Source organism: Panthera uncia, chromosome D4 (assembly GCF_023721935.1).
Source record: "Panthera uncia isolate 11264 chromosome D4, Puncia_PCG_1.0, whole genome shotgun sequence".
Classification (NCBI taxonomy): Eukaryota; Metazoa; Chordata; class Mammalia; order Carnivora; family Felidae; genus Panthera; species Panthera uncia.
The window spans coordinates 61,281,199-61,288,791 of NC_064807.1; the positions used below are offsets into that span (position 1 = coordinate 61,281,199).

Here is a 7,593-nt window from a genome sequence, read left to right on the forward strand (position 1 = left end):
AAGCAGAGATGCATATGCACAGGAAATAAATTCCCCTCTTTGTGTGAATGTCATAAATTTTTACATGATGTGAAAACACGTATTTCATATTGCCTCCATTATGTCAGAAGGGGCTTTTTCTTTGGGCATTATGGCATCAAGTGTTCTAGAAATGCTCACAGACACAGACTGAAGAAAAGGCGATCATAATTACTGGAGCAAATCCGTCACAATGAGGGGTAATGTATTTGCACAGCTGATGGTCAAGGGTTTCTGGGGTGCTCTTTTTATTGATGTTTCTGATGAATAGCATGGAGCAGTGACCCCCACTCCCAACATTTTAAATTCAATGAAATCCATACTCAAGTGGAATCGGATATAATTAACAAGAAATGAAATCTGGTCGAGAGTAATGCTGTTCAGCTCAGAGCTCTACAAGCTGAGCATGCTTTATCGTTATTCCCATCTTCCAGCCTTTGCTGGCTATTGCTTCCAGGCAAACCCACACACTAAAATGCTCTAATAATCAGCCCACAGCCTTCTCTCCTGGGGGTCACAGGAACTGAAAGAAAAAAAAAAAGTAAGACCTTTTCATTCACACTTGTGTTAACTGGAAAAAAACGTGTGTGTGTGTGTGTGTGTGTGTGTGTGTGTGTGTGTGTGTTTTCCTGCAGTGTGAAAAGCAAGGCAGCATCTCTAGGTTTGAGAAAATCTTTTGGGTTTAGTTTTTAACATAGGCTGACATGTAAAATGTGACACAAGCAGTTCCTGGCCAGATTAGTTTGGAACAATTAGAGTATTTTAGCAATCTAAAACGTAAACAATTATATATGTACTATAATGCTATACAAAATGCAGATGTAATGAAGTGCATGGCATGGAAAGTAAAAATCAGTCTTATTTCTACTCCAATCTCTTTTCCAGAAAAACACTGTCAATTGTTTAGTGTATGAGCCCCCAACATTTTTGGTCCATTAACATTTACATATGTTGTTCTTTTTTTCTCATTTTTTTAAAGGTGAGATTATACTTTACATACTATTTTGCCATTTAATTTTAGTTATGATTCTAAACAAAAGCAAATTTTAGGTTAGTAAGCATCTGGTAAATAGTACTGTTGTGCGAGAAGGATGAGTGCCACTTTCCATCCTAAAATAGAGCTCCTCTGACATAGCCTAGGGTTCTTTGGCCATTTGTCTGCATGTATATTTTGTAGATACAGTCAGTGAGCAGATATTTTCTTAGCTCCTTCTAGGAGCCACCTACTTTACCATGAGCTTTTCTTCTATCTAGCAAGAGATAAAATAATGAGGTGACTTAATTTGAACTTAATGAATGGCAACAGCTGTAAATTCTCCTTGATTCACACAATTGCTGGAAGGGATAGTCTACTCCAATTGTCTTATTTTTATTTTTAGATGAGAAAAGGGTCTGTTGAGGTTCACCGACTTCTCCAGGGTCCCACAGCGATTGGAGAGGCTGTCATGACAGGCTGGTTTCTAGCCTAGAAAGGCAGTGCTGCTTCCATTATACCTGACTGCAAAACAACCCTTACATCTGGAAGAGGGAACAAGGGAACTCACTTCATAAACACTAGCTTGAGCAATGAATCCCTAGCAAATTGTGCCTCATGCTTTATGTAAATATTCTCACCTAGAAGCTGCTGCTGAGACTGTATCCCTATCCTCACTCCCCTCTGCCCATGTAACCACTGCTCAAGCTCTACCTTCTCCTCCCTGGCCTGATATTCTCCCACTTTACTAACACTTTGAAGTTAGGCAACATCTGACCCTAACATTGAGGTGAGATGGTACCATGTTCCTAGGGAGGGTATTCTTCTATAAACATTTTAGCAGAGATTAATTTTTCAGTTTCATTTCTTGCCATCTTGAACCTTAACGAATGAGTTCCAAAATAAGTAAATTTTACCTGCCAACTTTAATCAAGGCAGGAACTCTTCCTTATAGTAAGTGATGATTTTTTCTTCATAATGGGAGCACCAGTAAAACTCTGATTCTTAAATACTCCAATTATTTTTCATTGCTATGGAGGCAGGCTCCTGTGGTGGGCCAATAGCTTGGGCTGTGCAGACAGAGGGAGCTGGGTTCCAGTCCCAGCTCTGCCATTCACTGGCATTGTGATGTCAGGCCCCTCCCTTTGTCCTTCAAAGACTCAGGTCTCTCTGTGAGATGGGGGCAATAAAAGCACCTTGCTGCCCTGGAAGAGATTTTGTAAGGAATAAATAAATTACTTGCCACTAACATAGAGTTTAGAACATAATAAGGGCTAAGGACATTGTAGCTACTATTATTCATTATTTATTACACGTACATGATTGAATAGTCCTCAGAACCACCTGGATATCAAGCTTTAAAATCCTGGGTTGTCCCATTTTCTTCCACAACACTTTAACCTCCATTTGTTTGTTTGTTTGTTTGTTTGTTTGTTTGGAAATTAAGACTTAAACCAAGAAGCTAAAAATATACATCATTAGATAACCCCTAAACTTTGTCAGGTCTTCATCAGAATATCACCTTCAGTCACTCCTGACCCAAGAACCATAGAATTCAGAAGCATAGCAAGGGGTGGGAAAATAGAAGGGTTTGATCAATACATCAAAGCTCTGCTTTAAAGAATAAATCTCAGCCCTCGTTCTCTGCGTCTTTCTACTTTGATAGAAATGCTTGGGAATTGATGAAAATGTATGCCTTTCTCAAACACGGAGATAACATTTTTAAACACTACTGGTTAAATACATACTATAAGTCTCATTTTCCTTTGTTTACTGCTAGGTTACCTAGATGTAGACATGTATATAGAATCCCAGTCACTCACTCAGTGCTGGGGTCTCCCCTTTCATACCACATGACAAGAAGCTACCTGGCCTCTTCCTTTCAGCATTCCTTCTCCTTGAGAGTGACCATATTGGATGTACTCAAGATTAAGGCTGATTGGATCTGAGTCTGTGTTGGCCAGGATTCAGAGAGCTGGTGCAGAGAAGGTAACCTTGATGTGCATTAAAAAACTCAAACATACTTTTACCTCAGGATTTTGTACTTGCTGTTAGCTCAGTCTAGAGTGCCTGCTTTGCAAAAATCTACATCTCTCACCCTTACCACTTTATACATCATGTCTTCATCATGTAGGACCTCCCTGGTCCATCTTTAAGTCTTTAGTCTGCTTTGTGATCTTCCTCCTTTTACTAAAATGTAAGCAAGATGATAGAATCTATATGTCTTTTCCCTTTTTACATCCCCAAGGCCTAGAAGAGTACCTGTCACACTCTATAACTTTAATTGAAATTTATTGAATAAATGAGTTAATTAAAATGTAAAGAATAATTGGCATCTTGAGAGTGGATCTAGGAAACCTGTGGAAATCACTAAATCCAAAAGGCAGAAGATGAGACAAAAAAATCTAAAAATGTGAGATAGCTCCAGAGATCTGCTGGGCAGATCTGGGAATGCATGTTGGTAACAAGACCTGAGGCGGGGTGGTGGTGGTCACTGAGGATTGCTCTAATTGAGGTAGAGGTGTCTCAGTTAAGCGACTCTCAGACACATGGGGTGCTGGTGGGTAGGACACATACCAGCAAACTTACTTCTGCAGAAGAGTCCATTTTACAGTGGACAACTTGAAACTTTAAAACATTCTTCCAGATTGAGCCACATTTGGCCTCTTCTCTAGCTATATGGGGCCAGATGGCCAGATTTAGGGGCTCAGCTCATGAAAAAGATAAAATTAAATAGTGAGCAAAGAAGCCAAATTTCATTTTATAAAGACTTATTTATATAGTGCTCCAATGAAATGAGCAAATTAGTCACAGATTCACAGATTAAGAACCCATAAGGAAAATACCTTTGGAAAACCTAAAACACTTCTTTTGTGTATCACCCACTATGGGAGAAATGTATATTTATATAGGAAATCTAGCTATCATGGGATCTTTAAATATGAGGTTACACCTGGTTACTAGATTTGGCTCAGGGTAAAATGTTGACAGGTGTTCTGTGTGGTTTGTTGTATTTGTGTGATCAGGGATACAGTGACCAAGGCAGCTCTGTGAAGGACTGGACTGCCCTGAAGTTGTCCCAGAGTTTCTCCTGGAGAAGCTGTTCAAGGTGTGGCAGCGTTGCCTGAACACATGAACCCAGGTCTTGATTCCTGTGAATTTCCTTGGAGATCCATGATTACATTTTTTTTTTTTTTGTGGTCTTTTGCTTTAAGTGTAAGTTTTCACTCCCTTGAACACCAACTACATAGAAACTTACCAAAACTAATCAAAGGGAAATGTAAAATTTTTGGAGTTGAGCTATGTTAAAAGAGAGTATGCTATTCTATAGCAAAAATAGTCCTTTTTATAAGAGATCAGTCTTTGTAAGAGTCATAAGGAAAAGCCAATTTGGAAGCAAAAGATGAAAAAACTAAGCTTTATCTTTATACATGGAGAAAATAGAATTTATAGGAAAAGAACTGAAAGAAGAGGAATCTAAACATTCCAAATGAGGTAAATTGATTGCCTGGTGTTACAAGATGGGTAAGGTCACTAGAGAATAAGTCAGAATTTATCAGGTCACTAGTGCCTTTTCTAGTAAGGCATCTGGCAGATAGAATGCCCCATAGTCTTTCACCAAAGGGTGACTCTTCATCAAAGAGGGACTCTTTCTCCTCTCCTCCTCCCAGCTCTCACTTTTGCTATAAATTCTTGTTCTTCTACCTTTTCCTCAAATTCAAGATTCTTTGTTGCTAGTGGATTCAAGGGAACAATTCATGAAATTAGGGTTTCTTTTTTCTCTTGTTCCTCCAGAAAGTCTGTAGGGGCCATCCCAAGGATACTTTACATCAAGATTTTTTTCTGGCTTTTTAGTAGCAAAGAGAAATCTCTACCCACCAAGACTTTCCCTCATTTTCCCCTTCCAGGTGCTAGATCCCCCCAACTTTTTCCTAAAACGAATGGTAAGTTCCCTTTACGGTAGGTTCAGCTTCCAAGTAAACTTGCTTTTGAACATATAGAACCACAGAAAGAAACTTGACAACTTTTCTTTTTCTTCAAAAGTAATTTTGATTTATTTCTTGATTTGAGTTTAGGAAATGGCTATAACTTAAGTGATCGAAAGGAAATTCTATTGAATTATAATTGCCTGGGTGATATTTTATTATTTATTTATTTTTTTCTGGGTGATATTTTATAAATGAACATGATTTAAATATTGTTAAAATGTGAATTAAAAAGAAAATGGTTCCATTATTATAGGAGATGAAACACAGCATTCACCTTAACAATTGTTCCATATGGACTTCACCCAGCATAGTTTCTTGTCTGACATTTCCCAGTCTTCAGCCTCTTTTCTACAGAGCTACCTGTTCCTTGCATTTGTCTTCATCTATGCTCTTGCCCATTTTAGACAGCTCTTGCTGCTAATCTTTAATGCATGTCTCCCACCCTCTCCCCCAGACAACTTCACAGCCCATACCCATCCCAGTCCCTGAAAGAGAACATAAAGATTATTTGTAAATGGTGGAATATACTGGGAAGTATGAGATTTCAATCAAAAGATCTGAGTTTGGGGTGCTTGGGTGGCTCAGTCAGTTGAGTATCCGACTCTTGATTTTGGCTCTTGACTTGTGTCATGATCACATGGTTGTGGGCTCCGAGCTGAGTGTGGAGCCTGCTTAAGACTCTCTCTCTCTCTCTCTCTCTCTCTCTCTCTCTCTCTCTCTCTTCCCTCTCTCTCCTTCTCCCTCTCCCTCTGCCCCTCCCTAAACATGTGCACTCATGCTCTCTCTAAAAAAAAAAAAAAAAAAATCTGAGTTTGAGCCTTGATACATCTCTCACTCACTATGTGACCTGAGAGTTTTCTCAACCTCTCTAGATTTCATTGCTTCATTTATAAAATGAAGACAAGGGTAACTCATAAAGAATTGTTTGGGGATAATATATGAGGGGGTAAACTAAAATTCTGCAAAAGTGCTCATTTACTAATACACTGTTAACTAATTCAGCACCATCATTTTATAGAGAATGAAGGGAGAAAATGTAACTCTTCCAGGAATGCAGGACTCAATTTTTTACTGTTCATTTGGCATTTGAAAACCAAAGCATATAGTGTGAATCAGATGGAAACATACGTGCTGGATGAGGATATAAATCACCCTAGGCCAGATGTGTTTCTCTTTGATATGACTTGGAAGTGTTCTGTGGTAAACAGTGTATATGTTTGGCATTTATACGGGGAATCATTTATTACTTACCTAGAGCTTTTAAGTTTTTTGCTTACTATGTTCCTGTTTTAATATGAAGTGTGTCTGAGATTACTTAAAAGGGGTGAGAAGATTTTCAGCCTTGTTTTTGAAACTATAAGTGACAGGTCACCTGGGTGGCTTGGTTGGTTAAGCAGCCAACTCTTGATTTCGACTCAAGTCATGATCTCACAGTTTGTGAGATGGAGCCCTGCATCAGCACAGAGCCTGCTTGGGACAGTGAGGAGCCTGCTTGGGACTCTCTCTCTCTCTCTCTCTCTCTCTCTCTCTGCCACTCCCCAACTCATGAACACACACACACACTCTCTCTCCGTCAAATAAATAAACTTAAAAAAATAAAACTGTAGGTGAGTGGAGAAGGGGGCTGCTTGCAGAAGAGGAAAATGGAGAGGACAAAGGGAGGAGGGAAGGAAGGAGGGACCTGAGCTGATCCAGAAGGGGTCAGCTATTTCAGATGAACCTAAAATAGAAGCAGAAGCCTTCCCACATAGGGCTGTGAGGTCTGAAGGCATTAAACTCAATAACAAATAAGGGTCTCATGCTCTTTACCTCTGTCGAGTTGGAGAAACCAAAACTCTTTTGATGAAAATCACTGGGAAAATTCAACTGGATGAATAGGCAAGACCTGGACAGATGGATTGAGGTTTTAATGACAAGCTAAAGTTGAAACTAGACACATCCTTTTCTTTGATTATTAGAATATTTGAGTATGCGGTAAATATTTGTTAAATGGATGAATAAATAGAAGAGTGGATAAGTAAGTGAACCCAGAGTCATGGATGAATGGGATTACCCTGAACTTTTGATGTCTAATGGAACAACTTGGTTGGGCAATGGGTAGGGAGAGGGTGAGCTAAAAATGTTCTGGGTTAGAATTTCCAAATGATTGCTCTTAAGAAGCTTATTTTAGCAAGGGTCAGATAAGATGCTTGACCTAAAGCTGTGTACATGGTAAGCAATTATGCCACCTGAGGTTTGAAGAGTTTATGATATCCTTGACCTGCCCCGGAGACAGTATAGAATAATGAGATAAGTGTGGGCTCTAGAGCCCAACAGATGATTCTCAGTTCTGCTTTACTGGCTTTGACATAGGCAATATATTTAACCTATCCGGCCTTCAATTTCCTTATCTAAAAATGGACTAATAACACGTACCTCATATGATTATTGTAAGGAGTATTTAAGCTATGTGTAAATTTCCCAGCATGTTGTTCATTCCCAATAAATGTCAATTGATTTATCCTTTCCTTACTCTTGTACAAAATATCAGCAACACCCTTCAGATATAGGCATGTTAAAAATAAAGAAATTTAGAAATTCATATCAACTAACCAACACTGGTTTTCTCCTGCA

The 7,593-nt window shown here is 38.9% G+C and overlaps 1 long non-coding RNA gene across 1 annotated transcript; it reads right to left on the reverse strand.

Moving 5' to 3' along the window:
- Nucleotides 1-249: 249 nt before the first annotated feature.
- Nucleotides 250-2,670, reverse strand: LOC125926228 (uncharacterized). The gene is made up of 2 exons (XR_007459025.1): nt 1,909-2,670; nt 250-541 (listed from the first exon to the last, which is right to left on the reverse strand). It is a non-coding gene; the product is annotated as an uncharacterized LOC125926228 (long non-coding RNA).
- Between the last annotated feature and the right edge of the window lie 4,923 nt (nt 2,671-7,593).